This window comes from Podarcis pityusensis (genome assembly GCF_964106645.2).
Source record: "Podarcis pityusensis genome assembly, chromosome: 10".
Lineage (NCBI taxonomy): Eukaryota > Metazoa > Chordata > Lepidosauria > Squamata > Lacertidae > Podarcis > Podarcis pityusensis.
The window spans coordinates 64,035,888-64,052,590 of record NC_138035.1 but is presented as its reverse complement, the minus strand read 5'-3'; the positions used below and the strand labels follow the sequence as shown (position 1 = coordinate 64,052,590).

Below are 16,703 nucleotides of genomic sequence, written 5' to 3'. Positions count from 1 at the left end.
TTCCAAATTGTTCTTTCTTTTTGCATTCCAAAATGTATCCAAGCGTTCAAGGCTGTGAATGTTTACCCAGGTTCCTCCCAGATAAGTATATTTTTATAGGTTGGGAGATCTACTCTAGAAAACTTTAGAAATTAACAAATGGCAGGATTTTGATTATTTGAGATACAAAGGGGATCTAAAGGAGGAATCCCTGGGCTAGTCTATGGGAAATGATCTGGCCAAGCTAGGGGTGTTACAAGCCCCTCTTGAGATGGCCATGCTGTAAGATATGGACCCCCCTCCATCTAAACTGTCAATTTGTAGAGAAATCATATTTCTTAAAGCTGTGACAGCCTCTGTCACATGTTCATTTCTCCAACGGAGCAGAGACCCTGACTGAAGGCAAAGACCCCTGGAACCCTGTGCACAGCTTGGCAGGGTTTGGGGTGGCCTGTAACAATAAATAGGAATACAGCCCTATAGCACAATCCTATGCGTGCCTACTCAGAGGAATTATTTCTGAGTAGGCCTGCCTATTGTGTAGGTTAACGCAAAGGGGGGTCACACTGGGTTTGATGGGGCTTTGCTCTGAGGTAGGTGTGTATAGAATAGCAGCCCTAGGCTTGCTACAGAGTAAGTACCACTGATATTGGTAGGACTTCCAACTTACCTTGCGTAACGTGGTCCTGAATGAGTGGGAAGTAGCCAGAAAAGTGTCAGGAGCTCAGCCTACACTCAAGTAGGACCCTGGCAGAGGCACATACCCAACTGGCATGTTCTCTCCCTCCTGGTCTTTCATTCAGGGGCTTCAAAAGCTTTCTTCAGTCCGAATATCACAGCGACCAATGCCAACCGACACCGTCACACTTAGGGATCCTCAGAGTTTGTTCATCATGCGTAACAGACCTCAGTAACTCAGCATTTTGGCTAATCTACTTTATTTACATATAAACACACACAGAGCACTGCAACATGGCTCCCTTTCTCTCTAGCATCAGACAGCAAAGAGAAAGAGAGCAAGGGACACTAATCCCACTTCAGGAAACACAGTAACACAAAACATCTTGTCTTTATCACTTCCCACTCTGTGGAGTCAAAACATACACCGTCATGTGATAGGCAAAAATCCCATGACTGCAATCATGGAGCAGGAATTCTAACAAGAAGCTCACCCTCCCCAGGTCTCTGCAAGTCATTGATGAGAACATAAAGGAGAGTTCTACAACATCAGACCAAAAGCTCATCTAGTCCTGTTTCCCACAGTGACCAATCAGATACCTCTCCAAGCAGGGCATGGAAACAAGAGCCCTCTCCCATTGTTGCTCCCCAGCAACAGGCGTTTTGTCACAGAAGATTGTAGTGTAAGGCAACCTTTGAACCTGGAGGTTGTGTAACTAGTAAACTGCCCCAGAAGTGATGCATAACTCCTGACTGGGAGGAATGAACATAAATGGTGGCCCTCCCTGATAAAATTGAGGGTGAGTAATTCAACTTTGCTCTGGGGTCGGTTGTGACTGAATGATCCGAGTAAGCGTAATGCAGAGAAATAGCAAAATTATCGGGCAAAAGATGTGGGACATAATATTCAGGTGAAAGATTAGGAAAGACTTGGGAAGAATGATCTAAAATTTACAGCCTGTACCTTACTTAAAGAGAATTATATGAAAATGATATATAGGTGGTATTTAACACCAGTTAAATTGGCAAATATATATAAAAATAAATGTTGGAAATGTAAAGAAATAGAAGGTACGTTTCATCATATGCGGTGGCAGTGTAAGGTTATTAAAAAATTCTGGGAAATGATATATAATGAATTGAAAGAAATGTTAAGAATAACCTTTGTTAAAAATCCAGAAGCCTTTCTATTGGGTAGTACAGGAATGGATCTACCTAAAGAATATAAGAATTGATTTATGTATGCAACAACAGCTGCCTGGACATTGCCAGCCTAACATTGGAAAGAAGAAGAAGTCCACACCAAAGAAGATTGGCAAATTAAATTAATGGAGTATGCTGAAATGGCTAAATTAACCGGGAAACTTAGAAATCAAGATGACAACAAATATACAAAAGAATGGAAAATGTTTATTGCATATTTACAAAAGCAATGTACACAAGTTAATACATTAGCAGAATTTTAAATAACACTTGTAATATTATAGACAATGTACCAAAATTGGAAGTAATCAGAGATAAAGACTTTATTGACATGTGTGAATGCAAATATTATAAAGAAACCAAGGGAGAGGGTGGAGGAAAGTTCAGGGCATACTATGGATTTAATATGGATTGTATATACAGTTGTTTTAAATGTTTTATTTTATGCCTTTTTAATGTAGTTTTTGTTTTTTTGTGAAAATTAATAAAATTATTACACAAAAGAGAGAGGGGAAAAAATAGCAAAATTATCAGAGGAGGCTGTCTGGAGGGGCCCAAGCGCAGGACAGTGAATTGCCTAGAGAGGCAACAAGAAGTCTCCTCTGCAGAAGCATTATTTGAGTTTACAGGTTATTTGGGTTATTTAGGCAGGAGCAGAGGGAAGCCACAACACTAGGTTCCTTGCAGGGACACTGCCACTTATCAGGGTGGGTTGGCAGTGGAATTTTATCCACTGGGCAAGCTATTTCTGTCCTCTTGGGCCACACTAACCTAAAAATACAGGCACGCCCTCTGCAAGTTATTATGAGTCACACAGCACTCTTTATCGTGCAACACTGAGAATTAGCAGCCTGTCCATTCTTCTGGACTACGCTCGGAATGTAACTCACAAACATCTGGCCTTTTGTGCCAATGGAAGCTGGCTCAGTAAAAAGCTATGGGCTTGTCCATATTTTCATGTAATCCACTGTATTAAATTCACACTGAATAGCTGGAACTCCCTGTGTTGGTCCTGTGGCCATCCTCTTTCCACACCGCAACAAAGGGACAACTACATACAATTTCCAGTTCTTGCTTCGGTGCACCCAGGAGGCAGACAGTAGCTTATCTTTCCTTTCCTTTCTTTTTTTCATACAAAGCAATGACAACAAAGGAGAAATTATTGTGGGAAAGGAGCTATGTTTTCTCCCCGGTTTTCAAAAGCATCTGTAGGAAGCTTGAGAGCAAAGCAACCAGCAGTTGTGGTGTGGTCTCAGCAGGTTTCGTCTTCGTCTTCCTAGCAGGAAAGCACCATCCCTGTCCTACTGAGATTTTGAATTTCGAGCTGATTTCCACTAGTCGGAGTTGCAAAGCTTTTAACTGAGAGCATTAGTAAACAAGAAGCCATTCACGCTGTGAATTTTTGCAAGAGTCAACTTCATTTATGTGTGTTTTCAAGAACTTCTGTTTTACCGTGCCATGCAAGTGGCTTACTGCGAATGCCTTGCTTAGAAAGAGGGCAGGTCTGTGTCTCACTTTGCAATGGTTCTTAGGCCATAGGTGGATGAGCCATCGCTGAGATAGCAAGGGAGCTAAGGAAGACTCAAATGGGGAGTCTTGCCTTCAAAAGACCTAGGTTCAATTTCTGGTATCTCCAGGCAGGGCTAGGGAAAGTTCTTGCATTGGGGATCTAGTGTCAGTCAATGTAGACTGGGATCAGCAAACTTTTTCAGCCGTGGGCCTGTTCGCTGTCCCTCAGACTATGTGGTGGGCCAGACTATATTTTGAAAAAATAATAATAAACGAATTCCTATGCCCCACAAATAATCCAGAGATGCATTTTAAATAAAAAGGACACATTCTACTGATGTAAAAAAAAACACCAGGCAGGCCCCACAAACAACCCAGAGATGCATTTTAAATAAAAGCACACATTCTACTCATGTAAAATCACGCTGATTCCCGGACCGTCCATGGGCCAGATTGAGATGGGGATTGGGCCGCATCTGGCTCCCGGGCCTTAGATTGCCTACCCCTGGTGTAGACAATATTTTTTTCTGCTTTTTTATTTTGATTGTTTTTTATTGAAGATTTTCTTAGTTTACAAAAGTACATGCATTGTCTTTATTTCAGGTTATGTTCTCTACAGATCTATTACATTTGGTGTGAGACATTAGAGTTATATGCAGTATAAGGCTGGGAAGAAAAAGAGGGGGGAAAGAGGCACTGGTGGAGAAAAGGGGGTGTGGTGGGGATGGTCTGCCCCTGGTGTCATCCCTAAGGGGTGTGTGAAATTGCCGCAGGAGTCGCCCCCCAGGACGCACCCCACCCTGGCACACACCCCCTGGGACATGCGCCGTAGCACCCCAAGGGCGGCTAGCCCCTCCCCCGTGGGCTGCTCTGGGTGCCATAGCAGCTATTGCCGCCTCTGGAGAGAGGGGGTGGTGTGGTAAAGCTTATATTTCTTTACTTACTGTATGTGTGGGGTTTAGTGTCAACATCACTTGGGTAAGTTCTCATTCTATTCGCTTGTTATATTTCCTTGGTAGTGAGAGAAGTTGGGGGTGGCTGCAGTGAGATTTGCTTGGGGTGGGTGGGTCAAGTTAGCCATGTTGATTTGTATGCTGTCGGTGGATTCCTGTTGTTGTCTTTTGGGGCTGTGTATGTGATAAAGAAGGGACGTGGGTGGTGCTGTGGGTTAAACCACAGAGCCTAGGACTTGCTGATCAGAAAGTCGCCGGTTCGAATCCCCGCGATGGGGTGAGCTCCCGTTGCTCGGTCCCTGCTCCTGCCAACCTAGCAGTTCGAAATCACATCAAAGTGCAAGTAGATAAATAGGTACTGCTCCGGCGGGAAGGTAAACGGCTTAGTCATGCTGGCCACATGACCCGGAAGCTGTATGCCAGCTCCCTTGGCCAATAAAGTGAAATGAGTGCCGCAACCCCAGAGTCGGTCAAGACTGGGCCTAATGGTCAGGGGTCCCTTTACCTTTATCTTTATGTGATAAAGGGGAGTCATACTGGAGTGAAGACGTCCTCTTCCATTTCCCCCCGTATCAGTTTCTGTTTGGTTTTTTTAAAATGATATTTATTGGAATTTTTTTTTTTAAATTACAAAAGAGAACAAAGTAGAAAAAGAAAAAAGAAAAAGCAAAGAAAAAAACAAACCACATCAAACAATACAAATTAAAAAAAAAATACACCACAAACATTTAAAAACAAATCCATTATTCTCAAATCCTCAACTGTCATTACCTTCTTTCTTTGACCTCCTCCTCCTCCCTTTTTTTGTATCCTAGTTGTTAATTGTCGCAGCAAATCCTTTCCATATTTCATAATATTCTGTCATTACATTACCTTAAACTATTTTAATCTTATCTTACCATAAAAAACCTTGAAACGTAAAACTTAAATCTTATTTTTACCAACTTCTCATAACCATAATATTCTTACATAATCCTTTACACATTTTTACTAAAGCCAAGTAATTTCATTCCAACATTTTTCTAACATTCATCAATTTTATAAAACAATCCTAGTAGTAAAAAAAGAAATAAAAACAATCCAATCTTCATCCAGCGTCCCTTCCTCCTGGTCCCGGGTTTTGTCAGTCCTTATTATCCCATCGATCTAGCGCATTAACCTGGTAACCTTATATCCGAGGCCCTTAAGTCTCTTCCATGTCCCTTCCGCAGCTCTTCTTCATATTTATAACTGTATTTTCCCTTGTCTCCTGCTCGTTTCACTCGTGGGAACTCCAGCTTAACAATGTTTTTGACCCTTCTCGACAGATCAGCCCCTTTTCCATAATCCACAGTAAACTCCATGTGGTATTTAAGAACATGTTTCAAAATCCCTCCAAAATTAGGAGCCCCCACAACCCCAAACATCTCACGGCCCATTGCCAGACTTGAAAAGTCCAAACATCCCTGCATAGGGGGGTCTATCCAGCCCCCCATTTCCAAACCAAACCAAACTTTTTCTTTCCAAATCTGGCTTTTTCCAAGTTCATTTGTCAAATACAAAAGCTCATGTTCCTGTTGGGCCACAGCTCCCTCCATCTCTGGCGCCCAAGATTCAGCAACATCCTCTTCCCTCATCTGTTCTGTCAGGGCACACTCCTGATTTAATTCCTGGGTGGGCTCCATATATTTTCCCACTGCCTGTTCAAAATTTCCCACTGCCTGTTTAAAATTTCTGATCGAATCAGTCATCAAATCCGTCTTCTCATGTAACTGTTCCAGTAGGGCATTTGTTTTATAGAAAGCACACAACAGAGCTTCTGAATACATTGTCCTGCAAGGTCAGAAGTCTTTTCCCACGATTGTAATCTGTGACAGCTGCAAGCTCCCCGGAGTTGGTTACAGTTTCACAGTCTCCCTCTAGGGGGAAAACTTCTATTTGTTCTTTCTTTTAAAGACAAGTCTAGCAACAAAGTTTCCTTTTTCAGATATTATGTCAATATTTGTTCCTTTAAAAAGCGAAGGGGAACAATGGAATCAATGTTTCTCTTCTTATAGCTATCTGTCAAAAAGTTGTCTCTGGTCAATGAGCTTCAAAAAACGTCAGTCCTAACACCCCGCTCCAGGATCAGGACGGTGGAAAGTTATTTTACTTTACCCTCACTTCTGCAGGTTTAAACAGTCCGAAAAAATCCCCCCTCTTCTCCTGCTTCCGAAGGGGGTTCAACAATTTTAAATGATGAAAGTTAATCTTTTACAGGCGATTTTCTGAGCTCTAGTTTGCCATGTCTTTGCTTTAATCTATCTACAAAGAAACGGAAGGCTGACTTCCTGTTTAGACCCTCCCGTTTCAGTGCCAAATTGAGGTAAACTTTTAAGTCCAATTTTCCTTTCTGCTCACAAGTCCTTATTTAAAATCCAATTGTCCAAATTTAGGTACTCACGGGTGATTATTTTAGAAGCCAAATTGTCCCAGGAAAAAGGCAGCGCTCTCCTGCAACGGCTATGCGGCTTCGCTCCACGGAAGAAGCAGTTGACTCTCAGCACCGCGCCACTTCCCCCTCTTCGCTCCGGAGCCCGTTAATGGGTTCTTTTGTGGGTTGGGGGGCGCTAAGGGCGCCCGCCGAGTCCCATGGTCACAGGCTTCATCCGCCTGTGATTTTTGAAAGGGTCCCCACTTCACCGTAGCGGAAAAGACCCGTTTCGCGTGGAGCTAGTCCCTCCAGATCAGAGGGAGTCCGCCATTGCCGATGGCGCCACCCCGGAAGTCCCCCGTATCAGTTTCTGAACTGTAGACATTAATGAAACATATGGACCAATGTTCTGACTCAGTATAAGGTGGCTGCATAGGTTACATGTTTCTCACTACCACACATCAACTAGAATAAAGTGAGTAATTCAGTGTGTTCCTGCATAAATTGTGTTCTTGAGTCATAGGATGACTGGATTTACAAAGAACATTTGGGGCCAATAGTCATGCAGAGTGAGACATAAAATAGAACAGTCCATTGGTCCTGTCCCAAATTTTTGATGGATGAGGCAGACACTTTTTTGACTTAAAAAGGGAATAATTGCTCTTCTAAATTGCTCTTTTTGCATTCTAAAACGTATCTAAGTGTTCAATGCTGTGCATGTTTACTCAGGGTCCTCTCAGATAAGTATATTTTTATAGGTTGGGGGGATTCACCTAACTCTAGAAATTAACAAATGGTAGGATTTTATTGAGATATAAAGGAGGAATCCATGGGCTAGAACTATGCAAAATGATCTGGCAAGCTTGGGGTGGAACAAACCTCTCTTGAGATGACCATGCTGTAAGATATGGACCTCCTCCATCTAAACTAAGGTGTGAATTTGTGAATTTCGGTTTCAGAAGTGTAGACAATAATGAAACATATGGACCAATGTTCTGAATCAGTCTGTGGTGGCTTCATATGTTACATGCTCCACACCACCACACATCAACAAGGTTTCACTTTGGGAAGGCATGCCAGGGGAGTGTGGAGTCATCTGCTACACCACTTCTATGTTACGACTTATTTAGTCTCAGAGAACCCATCCTTTACGTGGTAGAAAGCTGAGGGATCAGATCTTTGGCACAAAGAATGTGAATGAGTAATATCAATACAATCACTGGATATTTCCGGGGGGGGGGGATATCTTTCTCCCTCCACGCTTTTTCCGTTCTCTCCTTTAAACTCATACACATCCTCTTGGCACATTTTCATGTACTTTCACTTTCGCATTCAACACATTTTTCGCATTCGACGAGGCACGGCGGTGTTTTGAATTCTGGCACAGATGGATGTCTCCACTAACAGGATAAACATTTGAAGTGGCACTTGCTGAATGATTGACACTGGTTATACAGTAAGTTCTTATTCTGTCAGACTTTGGCATGTCATTAGGTGTCAGAGTTAATCTTCTGCCAGCCATTTGACAGGATTTTACTTAGTGCCTGATGCCAGTTTCTAAAAAGTGTGCATGATTAAGGCTGCATACAAATTACATTTGTTCAGTTGAATAACATACTGGTTATATATTTGGAAAGGAGATAGAATTATCCTAACAATGGGTCTCACCGTAGAGAGCTTTATGGAATATTGTATCTATTGTCAGGGCCATGAATATCTTCTCCAAATATGGACTTCCAGTTTTCTCCACATCAGTCCAAGTCTGGCGTTGGAGAGTTGCTAGAAGATATTGATCACTCAACCAGGAAGAACTCTGAGTATTTATACCAGGCCTGGCCAAACCGTAGGGTATTGCCAGATAACTATGCCTCTGAATATTCATGTCCTGCTTGTGGACTTCCATAGGCATCTGGTTGGTCAATATAAGAACAGAATGATGAACTAGTTAGATATTTGCTCTGATCCATACATAGTCCTAGGAAGTTCACTCAGCTAGGTTCCAGCCCAGGGCAGCCCAACTTTGGTCTCATATCTGTCATATTTGAGTAAGTTCATGATGATTTTGCAATGCATGCTTGTCTTTATATGAGCCAAATTTATTGCTGCAGATTAGCTCTGAAAAAGCTATTTACAATGAAGGAAAGCATTAAAATATCCTTGGCTTTCATTAGTCAAGTGGCAAGAAGGATGAAGTCATCAAGATAAGGGAATAATCTATAAGATTGTTTAGATATTTTAAATTTAGCAGGTATGAACCTGGTTTTCAAGCTAACTCCTAAGCACCAATTGTTCTTCCATGTCAGAAGCCACTAAATTCATGCTGAAGGTATTATTACCTAGAAGATCCTGGACAAAAAACTACAAAATTTAGGAGACAATTATCTTCCACCAAAAACAACAGAGATGGAGAAGAATCTTGTTCAATTTGGATTTTAAAGTAAACTAAGCTAATTCAGTTTCTGATACATATTTGAATGCAGTTAACAATCATATTGTGTACTTCTCCAGATTTTGCAATTAGGTTTAGTTTTTTTTAATAAAATGCTAGGGAGAATGTGTAGGAAAGCAAACAAAACTGAGTATTTTATAGCGGAAATGTGTGGAAACGTGTTTTATGGGACAATGTGTGAAAATATGTACAACCTAAATGCACTTTTAATGTGTGTGTGTTTTTTTTTAAAAAATAAATTGTAGAAAATGGGATAGAACTGACTTGTGTTTGAATGCATGCAAAGGTAGCACAGTATAGAAATAGGCTAATATGCCCATCCCTAGTTTTAGGTCCACTTCAGAATGAACTACAAGGCTCCAATCCACTGGCCCTGAGATTACTGCTGAACTCAGAATTGATTGTATTGTAAAGGACATTATCTCAGGTATGGGTGCAAAAGAACCACCAACATTCTTCAGAAGTGCTATGCTTTTTGCAGATTCTCCCAAATTATTTCCAGGCAAAGAATTGTTTTCCATTGTCATCCACCAGAAAAAAACAGTATCAATAATACTGAGACATAATGGCAGACCCTATTTTCCAGGGATGTCCCTGATTTAGAGAAACCGTTCTGGTTTCTGATTTGATCATGGAATGTCCCACTTTTCCTTAGGATGTCCCTATTTTCATTGGATAAATGTTGAAGGCTATGGAGTTATCCAACCCCGAGCCTTCTGAAGGCAATTCTGTATAGGAAAGGTGTGTTTTTTTAATGTTTAATGTTTTATTATGTTTTTATATATGTTGGAAGCTGCCCAGAGTGGCTGAGGAAACCCTGTTAGATGTGTGGGGTATAAATAGTAAAATTAACATTATGGAGTGGGACATCCCTATTTTCATCAGAGAAATGTTGGAAGGTATGCAATAGAAATGATAAAACACAAAAATATTGTGTCAAATGGTAATAAAGCACACAAAACAGGGCATAACACAGGCTAAATAAGAACAGAGGCTGTTGCCCTGCGTATGTTATGGACTACAATTATCATAAGTCCTAGCCTGTACTGGCCAGTGCCGATGGGAATTGCAGTCCAAAATATATCAAGGACACCAGGTTGAGGGCATCTGGGAGACACCATGATGAGTTCTCTTTAATTGGCACCATTTTATAGCACAGTATACAGCAGTTAACATAATTCAACAAGTATATTGGAATTTCAGAACAACAGTCGTATAATTGCCTTGATTAAAAGAGTTTCTTCCAAACCCCAGAACTGGAACCAGAAGACAGAGTTGACAAAATTACATTACACTCCTAATAATGTCTTAGGGTGAAGATTCTGTCAGAGCATTTTTTCTGCCTACAGGTCTGTGAACAAATTAAATAACTATTTTACTGGAGGCTTTGGCATCAAAGAGGGTTTTTATAGGTTGGGTGTGTGTGTGTGTGTGTTTTTTTTTTTAAAAAAAGTATAGTTAACTGCTTTCCATATCAAAGCATGTAGAAGTTGACATCAACAGGGGTGGAGAAGCTTATAATCAGGAGAAATTTTTCAGGTTTATGAGTGTGCAAAATGTTCTCTCTATTTGCATCAAGCTATTAGCAAACTGTTTATGTATGTATTTATGCATCGCCTTTATATCCTGCTGTTCTTTTAAAGAGCTGCAGGCAATATACATGGGATTTTTACAAGTTGTGAAGCTGCTTAGATGACCTTGGTTCAGTTACCATGCCTTCGCCCAAATCTACCTTACATGGCTGTTGTGCTCCTGGCAGGTAGGCTGAGACATGGGGTCTGACCCAAGGTCACACAGTCAGATTCATGACTGTGTGGGGATTGAATCATGCCCCCCCCATTGCTCAGGTCTTGCCCTCTGACCATGGTACACCACACTGAATTTCTTCTTTTAGCAAAGTGCTGATGTTTGGTAGAACAAGTCCTATCAGACATTCCCTATCTTCTCTGTGTGAATGAAAGGATTTGTCCTAATAAGCATCATGTATTGAGGGGGGAATAAAAGATGAAAGACAAAGCTGTTCGGTATTCATCAAACCAGCTACAGTATTTCTAGAGCTATCGCTACTAAGAAATCTAAGTATTAAATGTACAGCTCTTTTTACTGGACTTTCCAGGGCAATTATGTGTTTATTTTACCTCAGCAAAGCAACATGTTTTCTTTGGACACCCTATTTCTCTAACTGAGGATTTAAAAAGCAACAACAACAAAGGGATTTGGGTGAATATTGTTGCACTGGCATACTGCAGGGATTCTCAGACTTCCTATGTGCTTCAGATGGCTGAAAATTACTGAGGCCCACCAGTCTCAAAATGGCTCCAGATGGAGGCAGAGTTTGGCATAACCAGCTGGCAATTACAGACATCTGATATCTAATCCACCTTTGGAAATGGCTAAATTCTTTGCTGCTGAGATTTCCCTATGGCAAGGAGTCCCATAGCTCAGCTTTCCACATGCTAAAAACAGAAATCCTTTCCTGGAGGCGTTGTTTGACTCCCCCCCCCCCTTTTGGCAAAATTTGCTGATCTGGAGACTTCTAATGACAATGTGCAGAATTGGGTCCTGTGCAGGTGCTTCTTCGCACCCCAACCCGCAGGAGCAGAAATGGTACCTCACAGGATCGATGCCCCTGCTCAACAGCATCAATGCAATGGAGTGTTGGGCGGGAAAGAAAGCCATGATATTGACCTAAACAGAAGGTAGATCTCAGCCTTTACCATGCGGTTTTCCTGCTTTGCCTGTCTCTCTTTCCTACCAGATGCCTGTCCCCCTGACAGTCATAGATTGCTCTGAGCCAATCCAGCCTGACTCACAACGATCCATGGTCATGTGTACTTGATTCATAAAGGTAAAGGTAAAGGGACCCCTGACCTTTAGGTCCAGTTGTGGCCGACTCTGGGGTTGCGGCGCTCATCTCACTTTTTGGCCGAGGGAGCCGGCGTACAGCTTCCGGGTCATGTGGCCAGCATGACAAAGCTACTTTTTGTTGAACCAGAGCAGCGCACGGAAACGCCATTTACCTTCCTGCTCGAGTGGTAGCTATTTATCTACTTGCACTTTTGATGTGCTTTCGAACTGCTAGGTGGGTAGGATTCATACGATGCTCAATTTTGCTCAAGCCTCTGTGAGACAAATCTGGTACTACCATGTAGTATCAGGCAAGGATGACTTCCCCTTGCAAACACACTAAAACTGGCCGAGCATTCCTTTCTTTGTTCAGTATACCAAATTTTCCTTCTCTAGCATAATGGCCATTAAGAACTAAGCTTTTGGCTCTCAACGTGCTGCTTTAAGCCCACTTCAGTCCTCAGTCTCCACATGGTTAACAATGAAGAGTGTGCAGGAGAATCAGAGAGAGGTGGCTCCCATCCACCGGCCCTGCTCTCACAGCCCACATTGTCTATGCATTCGGAGCATGTTGATGGAGGTAAAGCCTGCAATATTCATATTGGCTGCCCCCCTTGAGCTGGAACCCTGTATGTTCTGTGTACGTAGAAGCAGCCCCCTGCAGACTGGCACTGGAAATAAAACACCGGCCCCAAGACTCGGGGTCCTGGGACCCTTAAAATAAAATCTGAGCAAAGTTGGTGAAGCAGCAAAGAGTTCATTGATACATTCTTGCAAGGATAGATGTCCCAATACAGGCACAACCAAGTTGAGTAAAGACAAGTTTATATCACCTTCCCCTGAGTTGGAAGGTACCTCCCCTGTTGACATCTCCCATTCACCTGAATTCAGGGACCCTCGCTCTTAATTAGGTAAAGGGACCCCTGACCATTAGGTCCAGTCGTGGACGACTCTGGGCTTGCGGCGCTCATCTCGCTCTATAGGCCAAGGGAGCCAGTGTTTGTCCACAGACAGCTTCCGGGTCATGTGGCCAGCATTACTAAGCTGCTTCTGGCGAACCAGAGCAGTGCACAGAAATGCCGTTTACCTTCCAACTGGAGCGGTACCTATACTTATCTACTTGCACTTCGATGTGCTTTTGAACTGCTAGGTTGGCAGGAGCAGGGACCAAGCAATGGGAGCTCACCCCATCGTGGGGATTCAAACCACCAACCTTCTGATCAGCAAGCCCTAGGCTCTGTGGTTTAACTCACAGAGCCACCCACATCCCTTTTGCTCTTAATTACATTACTCAAATAAGGAAGTGTGTTCCTATCCTCTCACACATCTACCCAAACCACACCTTGACCACCCCCTTAGGCATACATGATTTCTACCCCTTTGAAGTGTGCTGAGGTGTCTAGATAAACCACATTCTAGCAACAAGCTGCCCTGTTTTTCTAACCCCAAGCCAGTAAAGATAAGCCCCCAAGTGAGTTGGCGGTTAGCTAGCTGTTACAACCTTCTACTCAGATGTTGCAACTGTTTGAGGCCTTTTGACCTTTTATGAAAAAGCGGTGTTTTTATTCCTTACAATAAGTTAGCTGGGGTTGCCTGTCCAGCATGCAATTCATTGCCAAGATGTCAGGCCTAGTTGTGTATGTTTCTCTATGTGCATGGGTGCTGAATGCCTGAATAGGGCTACTACAGTGTCCTTTTCACTGAAGAGAATGGGGTACCATGCGTGCCCTCTGACTTCCTTGTGCACTTTGGAAAACATAGGTGGCTGTGCATCAGAAGTACTAACAACTCCCAAAATGAAGCTAGCAAGGAAGACAGGCTTGCTTTATATACAGTCCTTGCTTACATAGATTTGATGCTTCGGGGAGACAATCCATTTAATTAAATGCTCAGTAGCCAAAAAAAAAAAAAAAAGGTCCTAAATTATCATGAATAGCAGTAGATCTGGTCTATGTTGTTCCAAGTTATAGAAATGTACATCACAATTTGCCACTTTATTCCATGCTGAAAGATTTGCTAAAATGAATGCGCAGAAATATAAAATCATACTAACAGGGAAAGAAAACAAATAAGAATGCTCCTAATTACTTGCGCGATGACAGATGTTTTCCGAAAATGGTTCTTATGCCTCCAGATTTATATAACGTTAAAAATGTGTAAAACAACAATCTCCACTATGAATACTGAGCTGTCTTATTTGGAGTGTTAGAAACACAGTGTATATTGTTTAAGGACGGCTCTATCTTATTTAAAAATAGCAACACAATACGATTCGGTCACCAAGAGCCTGCGCAGGAGAAAGGAGAATTCCTTTCTCGGCATTGTAAATGGATGCTCACATATGAATTGAAATTCACTAGAGAAGGAGGCAAATTAATATCATCGGAACCTTTAACATCCTTTTTTTGAATGTCCTTTGCGTTATGGTAATTGGTAAGTATACTGATAAGTGACAATTCCTTAATGCTGAGGGGCGTCTCAGAGTACCAAAGAGATGCTGCAGAGATTACTAGGCCAAGCTATTTGCATGGCTAATCAGAAGGCGAATTTAATTTTGATGCTGGAGAACTGACAGATGCTCATTTTCAAATATCTATCATATATGGAAAGGTAAATGTCAAGCAGTACTTATTCTAAAATTTGCCTTACTCTCGAGAATTAGAGTGAATTCCAGAAGAAGAAAAAACAAGACCAGACAGACGTGTTGGCAATGAAAAATGACTCTATTTCAACTAATACCTGTATGCTTAATAGCTATGCCTGCCCTTTCTTTCTATATCATTTACGAGTTGCACGGACTTACAATGACCTTTGCCTTCAGTTTAATGGCAGCCCCTATTTTTGCTTTCAACTAGGTGCAAGAGTTCTGAAAACTGCTGGATGAAGGCTTCAATCTGATGCCTACACTCCTGGGAGTAAGTGCCATTTAACTTGATGTCCTGTTTTGTAGACATGCATAGGGATAAGCCGTGGAAAATAAAAACCCTGTGGTGCCCCTTGTTGAAAAAAGCTGAATCTCCATGTCGCACCCACTTGCCAGAAGCTAACATGCAACAATTATTTCAAGTGGCCAACATACATCCAATCAACATGAAACTCATGACTTCCACCTGAGGTGTATCTGAAGGTACAACATCTCCATATGCTTCTCCCCATTGTCTGAGATCTGCTAAGGAAGCTCTGCTACCCCATGTCCAAGCTATTGTCTCAATAAAGTCCTCTCTGATTATGGGGAGGGAGTCAGAGAGTACTAGCCTATTTAAATTTGGGGGAGGTCAGAAGGAAGGTCTGTAGCTTGGAAGAAAAGCATCTGTTCTGCATGCAAAATGTACCAGGTTCAATTCCCAGACTCTCCAGCTAGAGCAGAGTTTCCCAAACTTGGGTCTCCAACTGTTTTTGGACTACAATTCCTATCATCCCATACCTGCTAGCTAGGGATGATGGGAGTTGCAGTCCAGAAACAGTTTGGGAAACCCTGAGCTAGAGCTTCAGGAGAACCTTGCCTGAAACCCTGGAGAGCCACTGAACTGGAAAAATACTGAGATTTTAAATAGCCAGATACTCAGTATAAGGCAGCTTTCTAACTCACTTCTCCTTAAATTTATATGGAAGAATGATTGGCTAATACTAGAAGTGGCCTGTACTCTAGTTGCAAGGGCTTCTCACCTCTTGAGTGTATTCTTCTTCTTCTTCTTTGGTGATCACTCGTAGCCGAGTAAGATTGTCTTAATAGTCAGCCTGTAAGTGACTGTGGAAGCCAATTCTGGATCCACATGTCCTTCCACAGTGGGGACATAGGTTTCTGGGCAGGAGTTGATCACGGTGAAGGTTTGCCAAACTTGCCTTTCTCTTAACTCATTTCTCCTTTTCACTCTGAGTTTGTTCTTCAAAGTCCACGACACCTTTGGTAACGGCTGTTCTCCAATTGAAGCACTCACAGGTCAGTGTTTCCCAGTTATCAGTGCTTATACTACTTTTTTTTTTTTTTTTTTTTAGATTTGCCTTGAGAGTGTCTTTAAACCTCTTTTGTTGTCCAGCGATATTTCGCTTTCCATTCTTAAGTTGGGAGTAGAGTAGTTGTTTTGGAAGGCATCCAAACAACATGACCAATCCAACAAAGTTGATGTTGAAGAATCATCGCTTCGACACTGGTGATCTTTGCTTCTTCCAGTACACTGCCATTGGCTTGCCTGTCTTTCCAAGTATAAAAAATTTCGGAGACACCATTGATGGAATCTTTCGAGGAGTTGGAGGTGGTGTTTATAAGTGGTCCATGTTTCAGTGGCTTAGATTAAAGTTGGTAGTATAATAGCTTTGTAAACAAGCATTTTGGTTTCCCTGCAAATGTCCCAGTCCTCAAACACTCTGCGCTTCAATTGGGAGAAAGCTGCACTTGCAGAGCTTAGGCGATGCTGGATTTCGGCATTGATGTCGGCCCTCATGGAAAGATAACTGCCCTGGTAGGAAAAGTGATCAACGCTTTTTAACATTACACCATTAAGTTGGATTTGTGGTGCTGCGGAGGGGTTGTTTTGTGCTTATGATTAATGAGTGGGTTGTAATATTAAACATGAACCCTGTACCTGAACTGATTTGGGATCCAGGAAGGGTCAGCCTGATCGAAGGGTCATGGATCAAGGCCACGGGGTAGATTGGGGGCACTGTGCCCAGCCCTAATTTACAGCAACCTCCT

At 42.2% G+C, this 16,703-nt stretch overlaps 1 long non-coding RNA gene across 2 annotated transcripts; it reads left to right on the top strand.

The window, feature by feature from the left end:
* The first annotated feature begins 1,269 nt into the window (after positions 1–1,269).
* LOC308486737 lies at positions 1,270–15,257 on the top strand. 2 transcript variants are annotated; one of them, XR_013991249.1, is made up of 3 exons: positions 1,270–1,457; positions 11,922–12,011; positions 14,866–15,257. It is a non-coding gene; the product is annotated as an uncharacterized lncRNA (long non-coding RNA). The 2 variants fall into 2 exon arrangements; XR_013991248.1 differs by lacking the exon at positions 11,922–12,011.
* Positions 15,258–16,703: the final 1,446 nt, after the last annotated feature.